We start from the raw sequence: 13,236 nt of genomic DNA on the forward strand, positions 1-13,236 counted from the left end.
GTGGCCGTTTTCCGGGGTCTGCTGGGACCAGATGGCTTTGGCAGTCTCCTCCAAATGTCCTTCCAGCAGTGGAACTGCCTCTCCCGGTGTGGCCTTAGAACATCCTGGACCCCACTCCGTTCCTGGGATTCTCCCTTCCCACCAGAGCACCTCCACGTATCGAGCTGTGGAGTTGCAGCCTTTGCACTCCCCTTGTTTACAGTCTTAGTGGAATTTACATACTCTCCGTTCTCCTTTGTCCCTTTTTAGTTTAGTCCCTGTGGCTGTTTCCAATTTTCCATGTTCTCTCCAGCTGCTTTTGGGGAGGGGTGCTTTTCCTTTATTCTCCCCCACTCCCCAGTCTCTGTCCTCTCTCCGCCTGCAAAAGCACCTCCCTTCCTGCAGCTTCTTGCTCCCCAAGGTCCCCTCTCCACACCAGCTACTTGTTGAATTCTGTAGTTCAGGTTGTGCAGATTGTTGTGTTAATCCTCAATCAGTTTTCTAGGTGTGTAGGATGGTTTAGTGTTGGTCTGGCTGTATTTCATGGATGCGAGACAGACAAAAATCTTCCATGTTGTTCCGTCATCTTGTCTCCTCCCCTATTGACTGCCTGATTTTCATTTGAACATTTGAGGATATCATGCCACTCCCTTCTTTCCTGCAGGTTTCTGTGGACACTGCTGCTCTAATCTTTTTTTATCTTCCCATATTCGTTAGCAAACTCTTCTGTATTCATGTTTATAAGTTTTTGTAATCTGTGTATTTTGTGAGTTTTACTATGTTATGTCTCAGAGTCAGCCTGCTTTTTTTTTTTAAATTTTAATGGGAGTTCTCTGCGACTCATAGATGTGGACGTCTGTTTCCTTCACCATTTAGTGGAAATTTTCCACTCTAATGCACTCAGACAAAACTTCTCCCCTTTTTCTCCATCTCTTCTTCTTCTGGGACTCCTTTGAAAAGAATTTTATTACACTTTATGGAGTTGCTGATTCCCTAAGTATACGTATGTGATGCAATGTTTTAATTTTCCTTTTCTTTCCTGCTTCATTTCTCACAAAATTTTATCTTCCATGTCACTCATTCATCTGCTTCTTTCTGCCTTGAGTTCATTATATCCAATCAGGTTCACATCTCGGTTACAGCATTTTAAAAATTTCAGCTTGACTGGGTTTTAGGTCTTTTCCATCTGTAGTCAGGGTATTCTCATGTCTTCTAGGCTTTCTCAAGCATAGCTAGTATCCTTATGATAGTTTTTAAAAGTTCAGTTTCCTTATGATAGGTATTAAATTCTGTTTGAGGCTTATTATTAATATGTGATTTAATTATATCCCTGGCAATGTCATTTATGGTTTTTTCTTTTGGAATGAATTCCTCCATCACTCTGTATGTCCATGTCTCCGCTTTCTTAAGTGTTTTAGGAAAATCCTGTTATCTTTTTTGCTTCTAGAGTAGTGTCTTTTTTGAGAAATGTTTACATACTGTTGACAACCTGACATTCTGGAAGCATTTCTTGCATGTGCTGTGTGCACTGTGCTGTCATGTATTGGCTGCTCTGTCCCTCAGGTCAGTCCTCTGCAGAGTTCTCCTTGCCTCCAGGGGAGAGTTTTTCAACTTTGTCCATAGTGTTGTGAGTTTTAACTAGGTGAGTTTGGTCTCCTTATTAAAAGAGGCTAATTCCTATTTCCCCTAGAGGTGAAGGTATGCCTCACTATATGGTCAGTAGACTTGGTGCCTGTGAGGGTATATGGTGGTCTTTGGAGTGAGGGGTGCAATGGTGGTCTGGGTTCTAGGCCCTCTATCCCTAGTAAGGAAGCACCTGAGGAAGGAAAGGTGGGTATAGCTTGGTGTCAGTGGCTCAGTATCTACTGGGGGTGTTGTGCTGCTCACTGAATTCTGTCCATGATAATTGGTGGGAGGAAATATTGGCATCAGCTCCTTCTCTAGTCCCTGCAGTTGGAGTTTCCAGCCACCCCTGTTCAGGAAGCCCTCACAAAGAGAGAATAATCTGTACTCATGGGTCCCAGGCTTCCTTCAGAACCCGGCCTTCACCCTGCCTTTGTCCAATCCATTTTCACACCTGGCAGCTCAGGGCTCTTATGTTTTATCTCAGGAGCTCTAGCTGGGTGTGAGTACACCAAATTGTATGAACTCAATGCGACAGGGACCCCACTGATCCTCTGGGACAGTGTCTTGCTGTGATGGGGTTGGAGCTGGTTATCCCAGAAGGGCAGTTGCATGAACACTAGGAGCTTGGAGTTCATGGTGAGGAAGAACAAGAAGGGAGCGTTCAGTTAGCTGCTCTCAGCAGAGGCTCCTATGCTAATGACCAGGGCAGTGCAATGGTGCCTGTCAGCTCTCCTGCCCCATGAGAGGCAATGCCCTGTCTCCCAAATGCACTCCAAGAAGGTAACTGTCTCACCCGATATGACCCAGGGGATCCTCACACCACAGCAGTCCCTATGGGCCTCGGGGCTCCTTCTCCACAGGAGCACTGCTATGCTCCACCAGGCTCCACCCCAGTGATGGCATGGACTTCTAAGTCTTCAGTTTTTGAACTCGACATTTACAGCAGGTTGACTTGTCATGATTACCTTTATGTGTCATCTTGACTGCGTCATGGGTGTCCAGATTCACGACTGTTTCTGTGTATGTCTGTGATGAGTTTCCAGAAGAGATTGGCATTTCCATCCATGGTTTCTTTCTTCCTGGGCATCACCCATTCCATCATAGTTCTGAGTAGAATCCGATGCAGAGGGAGGAAATATTCCCTCATTTTTACTTCCCATTTGCTTGTTTGAACTGGAACATTGGTCTCCTCCTGCCCTTGTTCTTAGAGTTACATCATAGGCTCTGCAGGTTCTGAGACTAGACACTAGTTCAGAATCAGGCGAGAATTATACCACTGGTTTTCCTGGCTCCCCAACTTGTGACAGAGATCATGGGACTTCTCAACATATTTTTTCATGGACCAATGTGCTTTGGGTTCTGTTGTTCAAGGGAATCCTGACTAATACATGGAGATGATTTATCTCTTGTTTAGAGGAATTGAATAAAGCTGTAGCTCATTTAAAGTCCTGAGTAGGAAGTGCCATGAGGGAAGTGTCACGTTGTTTGATTGGGACAAGGTCTGGGTGAAGATAATGGGGAATTGTGGGAGCTTGTGGTCCTGGCTGCACAGGGAGTGCATCTGGGACTCATGTAAATGTTCAGCTATTGTGCCTCAGGAAATCTGTAATTCACTCCTGTTGAGGGACAGGAGTAAGCAATGCAAACAACTGTGTCTTTGTGCATGTTAGGGTAGTTTTCCTATGAAAACAATGATCTAATTCACACAGCTAATAGGTAAACACAGAATCCTGTGTCCAGAGAGGCTCCCTAGAGAAACTGCTGTGTGGAGAGGAAGCCCCAGACCCTGACAGGAAACCTGCCTGTAACCTCCATCTTCACCTGCTCCTGGCAACACAAAGCAGAATTGTGCATAGTGTGCGCCCCCCGGTGGTGCTGATCCCCTCCTGCAGGGAGGTTTGTGTCTGGGCTCCCAGCGAGGTCCCCTCACCCTGTCTCTTGCACAGTAATATGTGGCCTTGTCCTTGGCCCACAGGTTGTTCATCTGCAGATACAGCGTGTTCTTGGTGTTATCTCTGGAGATGGGGAATCGGCCCTTCATGGAGTCTGCATATCTTGTGCTACTTCCATCATCATAAATGTATGCGACCCACTGCAGCCCGTTTCCTGGAGCCTGGCGAACCCAGCTCATTCCATAGCTACTGAAGGTGAATCCAGAGGCTACACAGGTGAGTCTAAGGGACCCCCCCAGGCTGCACCAGGTCTCCTCCAGACTCCACAAGCTGCACGTCACAGTGGACACCTGCAGACACAAGACATGTTGGTCAGGAATCTGTCCCACATCCACTGTTTCTCACTCATATCCACTCACATACTCTGTGTCTCTCATTCACCATGAATTACCTTTTAAAAGAGCAACCAGGAAAACCCAGCCAAGCACAAACTCCATGGTGAGGTATCTGTTCTGTCCTGATCAGAGAATGGGAACACCTGGGACTCCGGGGACTGGGGCTGCTCTCCCAGCTGCAGAGTCTGGGATGGGCTGGTTTTATCAGCAAAGAGAGGACCCCATTTGCATGTTCTCTGACATATATATGAAGCTCCAGTGTTAGCTTTGATTCTTTAAAAATGAACGACAGGGTTAGGGTGTGTTAGGTGCTGTGACAATATGAATAATTGTATTCAGTGAGTACAGGTATATTTTCAGTCCTGTGTGCATTTTTACAGTTCTTTCATCAACTATAGATCATTTTCACTCTACAAGTATTTTACATTCTTTTTGAAGTTTAACCCAAAATACTTTATTCTGTGCCATTTTCACTTGTATAATTTTGCTATTTATTTTGCATGTATTTTCATGCTGGTGTGTAGAATCACAGGTGGTTTATTTTTATTTATTTTCTTTGTTCATTTTGCATTCTGCTCTTTTCCTCATTTAAAAAAACTGGTTCTAATATTTTTTGTGGTATCTCTAGGGTTTTGTTATGTTTAAGATCAATGTCACCTGCAAACAAGTAATTTTCCTTCCTCCTTATTGATTTAAATGTCTTTTATTTTTTTATTCCCTATTTTTTTCTGGTTACATCTTCCAGTTGTAGGAGAAGAAAGCTTTTCCCTTCTTTTCTTCTGGGATTTAGCCAGTGTAAGGATTCAATTGACATAAGACATATCTACAGGAGAGAATAAATTTCATTTTATAAGTGCATGGCCTTCCAAATGATATGACACCCAGAGAAAGGACAAAGCAGGTGGTACTTGTGTCTTTCAGAAACAAAACATTGGATTTGGCAAGAGTTAAGTTTGGGGTATTATGTTAGTCACCAAGTAAGTAGGTTTGTTTGCATAGCCTTCTTGTCCCTGTGTTCCTTATTCTGGTGCTAACGATGGTTCTTCCCTCTTGGTACACGGGAGGGAGATTTATATCCTGCTGTCAAGGGACGATGGAGAGTCTGAGTGTACTTGGACTATTTCTCAAGTGACTTTCACCCAAATAAGCAGTGTGACAAGATGACATAGTTTGAGGTGGCATATGTATTCTTCACGTTATCATGGGGAATACTTATGTTAGGGGTGACCATCATTGCCTGGCTCCTGATTTGACAGGAAAGCCTTCAGCATTTTACCATTCAATATGCTGTCAGGTGTGGGCTTTTCATAGTGGCCATGATCATGTGGAGGTAATTTCCTTCAGTTCCTTTTTAATTGGGTTCTTTTTAAATGATGAACATGTGTTGAATTTTGTCTAATGTTTTTTTGAATCAATTAATGATGGCTTTGATTCCATCATTCCCTCTGTTAATGGAGGACATCACATTTATGCATCTGTGTATGTTGAAGGATCCTTGCATCCCTGGATGAATCACACTGGATTATGTTGTATGATCCTCTCAATGTTCTGTTGAATTCAGTATGCTCAGATTTTGTGAAGGAATTTTGCATGTATGTTCCTTTGAGATAGTTACCTGTAGTTTCTCTTCTTCTGGTGTCTTTCTTTGGCTTTGGTGTGAAAACAATGCTGTCCTCACAAAATGCATTTGGGAGTGCTGTTTTTTTATCAGTGGTTTGTAATAGTTTGAGAAATATTGGCATTTATTCCTCTTTAAATACTTAGTAGAAGTTTTAATAAAGCCATGGACTCCTATGCAGAATTTTGGAGGGTGAGGTTTTAGATAGAGAAATCTTGTTAATTTTTCTTTTGTTCATTTTGTATTTTTCCATGAAACAGTCTTGGTGGACTACATTATGGCATAAAATGTGTAATTTGTTCTTGGTGATCTAATTGTTGGCCTATACATATCTAAGTTTTTCTTTAATGATCCTTTTCATGTCTTTAGTTCAGTTATGTCTCCTCTTTCAATTCTGATTGCATTTGTTTGAGTCTTCCCTATTTCCCCAGGCTACCTATTTGTTTCAAATTTTACTTACTTTTCCAAATACAAATTTTTATGTAATTGATTTGTTTTCTGTATTTGTGATAGTCTCTATTTTCTGTCTGCTTTATCTTTTTATGTTATTTTTATGTGTATCTTTTTATGTCAATAAAAATGCCAATGAGTTTTTTAAGGAACCTGAAAAATATACAATTCATATGAAAGCACACAACACATGGAAGCAACAAAACAATCATGACGTCGAGAGAACCTGGAGACATCACACTTCTCTCTTTCTAAAGATATTGCAGAGGTACATTAACCACAACAGTGTGCTGCTGGCATCAAATGAGACATTTAGGCCAGTGGAGCTCATTACGGAGCCCAGAAGTAGACGTTTGCAGATGCAGTGAGCAAATCCTCCACGAGATTTCCAACAATGCACAGTGGGGGTAGGATAGTGTCTCTTAAACATGGTGTTGACTAGGGGCACCTGTGTGGCTGGGTCAGTTAAGCATCCCACTTCCACTCAGGTCATGATCTCACGGTTGGTGGGTTCGAGCCTCACATCAGGCTCCTGCTGAGAGCTCAGGGCCTGGATTCTGTTTCTGCCTCTTTCTCTGTGCCTCCCTACTCATGATCTGTCTCTCTCCCTCAAAAACAAAGTAAAAATTAAAAAATAGTATTGGTATGTACATGCAAAATAATAACATTTGACCATAATCTTGCTTCATACATATACGTCAACACAAAAAAATCTCAAAATGGATGAAGGATTAAGAAGAACACTTGAACCTAAATGCCTTCAAAGAAAACATGAAAGATAAACGTCATGACATTCACTTGAGAATGATTGATTTGAGATAAAAGCAAAGTCACAGAGAACAAAGCAGGCAAGGGGGACTACACCATACTAGAAAAGGGGCAAGCAAATATTTGCAGAGCTAGAAGGCAGTCTATGGGAGGGTAGACATTACAATAAAAAATATTGAAAAGGAGTTAATATCCACAATGCAGGAGGGACAATAAGGTGTTCTCATTTCCCTGCCATCAGACCACACCTCAAGCTTCCCCCTTTCCCTAATGGAGACCCACCTCCATTCAAAGTGCTCCTCAGAGGATGAGTCTTAAAGATGTGCCCACTAGTGTCTAGGCCTCACATGCACAAGAGGATGGATTGCCTCCAGTGCAGAGCCTGTGCTCAGGGGGCCTGAGAAAGGAGCTGCCCCCACCCATCAGTAGCCAGATGCCCTGTCTTGCTGCAGAGGGAGGACCTGACCCTGTGATAGACTCTGTTACCGCAGGATGTTCTTGCTTTACCTCCTCACCGTGTAACACCCCGATCTTGTGAGTAAAGAAAGAACAGAATTTGATTCAGAAGGCAAAGCTACTGATTTGTACAATGTAGGAACCATAAAGTCTTTTGTCACCTATTACCCTCCCTCCCCATCTTTTGTCCCTAACTGGGCTGCCGCTCTTGCCTCAATTCCTGGTGATGAAGATGCGTTACTGGAATGAACATCTTGACTTTCTTGTCAATGCCATTGCACTCTGATTCACAAGTTCTCCTTTCATGTATGCTTGGGGAAGGCAACTAAGTTGGGCTGAATATTACTCCAAGTTCTTGAAGCCAACTTACATTCTGTGCCTTCACCCAAGGCTGCACTCTTGTTTAGTATGTCCGTGACTTGTCACTCTATTACCAAAGGAGTCAGAGAGCCCTTGCAGACTCCCCACCCTCCTAAAGCACCAGCCGGACAGGGCCATACACCCTCCTGTCTTCTTAATGTCCACGGTTGCAAATAGCTACTGCCAACGAGGACTATGTCACAGTGCTTCAAAACTCCCCACAAAGTGTCTTGTCAGTTTTTCACATCCCTCTCACTGGTACAAAAATGCAGTTACATAAGCTTCTAAGGAAACCTGGCTACTGCTTCCCAAGGACCCCTAACTTCACTGCCTTTGCTCTGTCTCTGTGAGCCCCTCACCCCTACCTGATGCTTCCAAAGATTTCTTTTCGTGGATTTCAGAGTCATTAACCTAAAGTGTTAATATTAGCTCTGTGCACACCCCGAACTCTCATCTGTCTGAATATCAATAACATGTTTCACCTCTCGTTCCATGGAAATGGAGTGGCTGCAGGTATCCTGTGACAACCTGTGCCTCTTGGATATGTCCTATAACTTTCTTCCCATGAAAATTAGACCTTGGGCCATCAGGCCCCACTGCATGCTTGCACCCCCACAGCTGCTGTCTGGATACATTAGGATCCTCACTCACCTCTGTATTCCTCTCTGACAAGTTTGTAATTTCCAGGCCCACCACCTACCTACCAGCAGGCCACTGACCAACCCCCCCCATCATCTTGTGTCATGTTAACAGTTTAAATCAGGCTATCCCACTCCCCTCCCTAAAAAGGGAGACCTAGGGTACCTGGGTGGCTCAGTTGGTGGGCATCCTACTTCAGCTCAGGTCATTATTTTGCGGTTTGTGAATTTGAGCCCTGCAACGGGCTCTGTTCTTTCAGCTCAGAGCCTGGAGCCTGCTTCAGATTCTGTGTCCCTCTCTCTCTCTGCTCCTCCAAACTCACACTCTTTCTCTCAAAAATAAATAAACATTAAAAAAAATTTAAAAGGGGAGACCCTACTTCATTCCACACGATTGCCCTCAGCTACAGGAATGGTTTCTGGGACATCTGGTGGTCAACCCTGAGTTCTATTTTTTAAAAAAATTTTTTCTTTTACATTTATTTCTTATTGAAAGACAGAGAGACACAGGGTGTGAGCAGGGGAGGGGTAGAGAGAGGGGGAGACATAGAATCTGAAGTAGGCTCCAGGCTCTGAGCTGTCAGTCCAGAGCCCGATGTGGGGCTTGAACTCACAAACTGCGAGATCATGACCTGAGCTGAGGTCCATACCTTAACCAACTGAGCCACCCAGGTGCCCCACCCTGACTTCTATTTTGTGATGGCTTCTGTATGTGGGGAAACATAGGAACCACTCAGGCCAGTGTCCCTACTAGAAGTACTCCAGGCAGTCCTCTCTGCCTGCTGTAAAATCAGTCTAAGCCACTGCGCTCCCAGGTTTTCCCAAGCTTGCACATCTGCAAAGGGAAAGACTGCCACTGTTCACAGGCATTCCAGACATACGCTGGAGTCTTCAGGGCTGTTGGCACCCTCTGGAAATCCCACAGGTCCTAACCGCCATGAGTACCAGAGGACAGAGGACATTTTTCCAGCCCGCCTATAATTGCTGCCCTATTATACGCAACTTATCTTTCTGCTAAAATTGCTAACAGTCACTCTCCAGCCCAAACCGTGAGGAGACTGCCACTGTCTCTCCAGCGACTGGCAGAGCTCACAAGGCTGTCAAATACACAGCCAAGATCAGAGGCTGTCCTTTCCTTCACTTTAGAAGCTTGCCTTTTTCCCTGACTTGGACTATTGTTTATCATGTAAGTTCCTCACAATGGGAAAAGACAGGTGGACAGATAATGATCAGATGGGGTGTACATCGGGGTTGAGTGGGCCTCCTGAGGCCCCTTTCTTCTCTCCTTTGGTCTTGCACCAACCCCATCAGATGGGATAATTAAGAAACTGAGAGACAGTGGGTTCTTCCCAGGCATCCACTAAACCTCTGACTAAATTATTTCCCAGGGCACTACTTGTAAATCTCTCCAAGTTTTGTATAATATCAGCAGGCCCCAGGGAGTCCTCTAGCCCCTCCCTGCCCACTGGGGCTCTCCAGATGGATTTGACAAATTGGCTTCCTCTTTGGTTAATGGCCGCATGTTTGGTGGATGGACTGATGCTGTCTGACTGGACCTGCCAATGCCACGACTGTGGTAAAGAATGTAATGCCTGAAATGGTTCCTGGATTTGCCATTCCATTATGGATTTAGCCAGACCAAGGAACTCACTTCAGCACATAGACAAACTATGTACTTGCAAAGACTTGGGGGTGATAATTAGAATTTCATACCCCACATCATCCTTAATCATCACAGAAGCGGACTATGAGGATATGTGGATTAGGGGAACAGATATGGAACATGAAAAACTAGACACAAAATTCCTTCAGGAAAAGTCCGCCTGGAAACTGGCCTGGAACATCCAGAATCGTTGTCCTTGGCCCTTAATGAGATTTGGAATGCTCCAAATAGCAGGCAGGGACTGACCCCCTTTGCAACAGTATTTTCGAAAGGAATCCTTAACCCTTTCTTTACTGATTGAGTGAACTTCATGATAACTTATATGACCAAGTTGATGCCATGCATAGCCATGTCCAAGAAGTAACTGGTACACTTGGGTCATATCATCCACAGACAATAAGAACATGGCCTCTGCCACTGACTAGCCTTGCCACCCTTTCTACAGAATATGGGACACTCATCAGGTCTTCAGAGAGCACCCAGTGCCACCTCGCTGAGAAGGACCTTATGACGAACTCCTAACCGACTACACTGCCATCAGAATTAGGGAAAGATTCCTCTGGATTCATGCAAGCTGCACAAAATAGTTCCAGATCGCCATTGTCAAGACCGTGGATGACCATCCCCACGATGACCATTGGTAAGGATTCCCAGAGCCAATTCCCAGGCTCCGGAAGCACATGGCATCACATAGTAGGTCATGGATCAAAAAACTGCATTTCCACCTAGTTTCATTTTCCGGCTCTTTCCTGTCAGGAAAAAAAAAAAACTTTTTAAAATGGAGCCTACCCTTTCCCCCACTATTAAAAGACTGACTACATTTCCTGCTCTCCCTCTGAACCTCTACAACTGTCTGTCTTCAGACTGCATCTGCCCCATTCACCTGTGTAGTTATCTCAGCAGGTCAGACACAGACCCTTACACCAGTTTTCCAAGTCCCGTCTACAGTAAATAATCAGTCTGATTGTCAATTGTTTTGACATCAGGATAGCAAGTAAGCCCCAAAGTAGTGTTATTTCCTGCCAATGCAAGCAGGTGAACGCACCATGTGGATGGACAAATGGAAGGGTGTGGTATCCACAACCAGCACGACAATGTCACTCTGCCTTTCCTTCCACTGCATTGATTGGGACCACAACTTTAATGGAAGCTTCAGGATGGTCCTTTGCTCAGGTGAAGTATTGGGAGAGAATATTTCCCTTTGTATGAAGACAGTCATGGTTCTGGGTTCTCTCTCTTGGTGACATAGCAAGGCAATCTGGTGCCAGATGGTCACTAGGTGCTCCAGCATAACCCCCATGGCACAAACACTTTCCAGATCCCAAAATGTTTCATTGGCACTCAGACTACCTGTGCATCAACTGGCATAGCTCAGCCACTTCCAGGTAAGGCTGCCTAAATGCACAAGTCATATGAAAGTAGACCGAAAATCTGGAGTAGCTCAGTCAGGTGACAAAACCCACCTTATAGCTGGTGAAGGGCTGCAGGCCTCCCATGTCTCACAAACTTTCAGGAATGCATGATAATTGACCAGTGACAGTGACCCTCAATTGCCCAGACCAGTGGGAACTCATGACAGGCTCTACATGATCTGGGCAGGCTAACATCTTGGCACTCTTTGGACTGTTAGGAATTCCCAAGGCAGCAGGGTAGAGATGTACAGGTTGAGAGCAGACTGTGGCTGGGACTCCTTGGTCATCGATGCTGAATGGGACATACTGGCTAGCTCAGTCATGACAGAGTCTCCCCTGTGGCCCTTGAGATACCCTCATCTGCCTAGACAGTCTTGGGAATCTGAGCCATCTTATGGACAGCTGGGAATTTACATTTCAGTAGTCAACTGTAAAGTGCCACCTGTTAGGAGGGGGCTTTAATGCCCATCAAGTGGGCAGACTGAAAGGAGAAATGGTGTGTTTAATGTCCCCCCTCCTTCAGTAAATCTTGAATTATGGGGTGCAATTACTCAGTCCTCTATTGCACACAATATTGATGTACATATACTGTCTTAATTGGATGTGTGGGGGGTGCAATTTGCAGTCCTACAGACTCCTGATATGTAGCTCCCCTCAGGAAAGCCAGGCACTGGGTTTGTTCCCACTGGCCTTGATGGCATGTGAGGGCATCCACATCATTAACAAGACAATGCAGGGTCAAAGGGGCCACCATTGCTAAAAGAGATTCAGTAAAGATTCTTCCAATAGTGACATCAAAGGGATGTTGAGACCCTTCTACTATCCCTCCCTTTATACCTAGTAAGCTAAAGAGCACCACACTTATATTTGGAGGGGTTCCTGGGAAGCACTGTACCTTGGCTTCAGGGTCAATGAGAGAAATAAAGTGTTGTCTGTGTCTGTGTCCTACAGGGTAATTACAGAAGTGTACAGGCAGTTGTCCCAGGAGGAAGGACATACTCCACAAACCTCCGGGTCCCTAGGCAGGGGCCTTGGCATCTCCCCACCCACTGGGATCCCAGCTCCCCACTACCAGGGCTGTCATGTCCAGAGAAGTGATGGCACCCACCCGAAGGGTAGGAACAGCATTCTCTTGAAGATCCCAAAGAGTCTGATCAAAGTTTCTGACTTGTGTTCAGGCTGTCCTGAGATTAAGTCACTAGGGACCCCTCTTCTCAGAGCTGTGCATAAAGAGAAGTGTGGGAATCATCTCGAGAGCAAGAGATCTGGGTTGAAGTTCCACCCCTTGAATGGGGCACTGCTGGGACCCTCCTGTGGGCTCCTATCTATGGAGGTGGTGATCCCATCAGCATTTGCAGCAAAGAAGTCTTGGGCTTCTTGAAAATTCTCCTTTTCACATCTGACTATGGCATGCATGCTAATGCCTGCTACACTAAAGCTGGTATTTCCATGAATTGTATTGGCACAAGGCTTAAGATCAGAGTGGTCCTTCAAGAAGAACTCCTTAGATTCTGTTGTCAAATGCCTCTCCTCTAGGTGGAAATGGACAAGGGCTCATGGGCGCATGACATAAGGCAAAAAAAAAAACACCAAAAACCCAAAACCCACACCCATTGAATTGTCCCCATTCTATCTTAGAGTTGGATTGCATCACCTGGGCTTGACCTCTCCCAGTGGGCCTGTGCTGTCATGCCATAAAAATCCAAGTCCGGAGAATCAGAGCTTCTTTCTTCCTACCTCTTTGGGCTCTGGGGCCCTAGGGAGCCTCTTCCTCAGAGCCTTCCCCTTTTTCCTTGGTGTGTGTCTCTTGCCATGTGCCTTGGGGTGATTGTCATAGCCTTTTGATACAGTGAAAAGACTGGAAGCTCCGTAGGTTGTCTCTAAGTAAACAGGCCATTGATACCTTGAGCTTTTCAGTGATTTATGAATCTGGGGCACTTGGACCAATCCAGACAGCTGTAGTATGTCAAGTGCTTAAA

The 13,236-nt window shown here is 44.9% G+C and overlaps 1 pseudogene; it reads right to left on the minus strand.

The window, feature by feature from the left end:
- Positions 1–3,301: 3,301 nt before the first annotated feature.
- On the minus strand, positions 3,302–3,994 carry LOC113597242 (immunoglobulin heavy variable 3-74-like; annotated as a pseudogene).
- Positions 3,995–13,236: the final 9,242 nt, after the last annotated feature.

This window comes from Acinonyx jubatus, unplaced genomic scaffold (genome assembly GCF_027475565.1).
Source record: "Acinonyx jubatus isolate Ajub_Pintada_27869175 unplaced genomic scaffold, VMU_Ajub_asm_v1.0 scaffold_21, whole genome shotgun sequence".
Lineage (NCBI taxonomy): Eukaryota > Metazoa > Chordata > Mammalia > Carnivora > Felidae > Acinonyx > Acinonyx jubatus.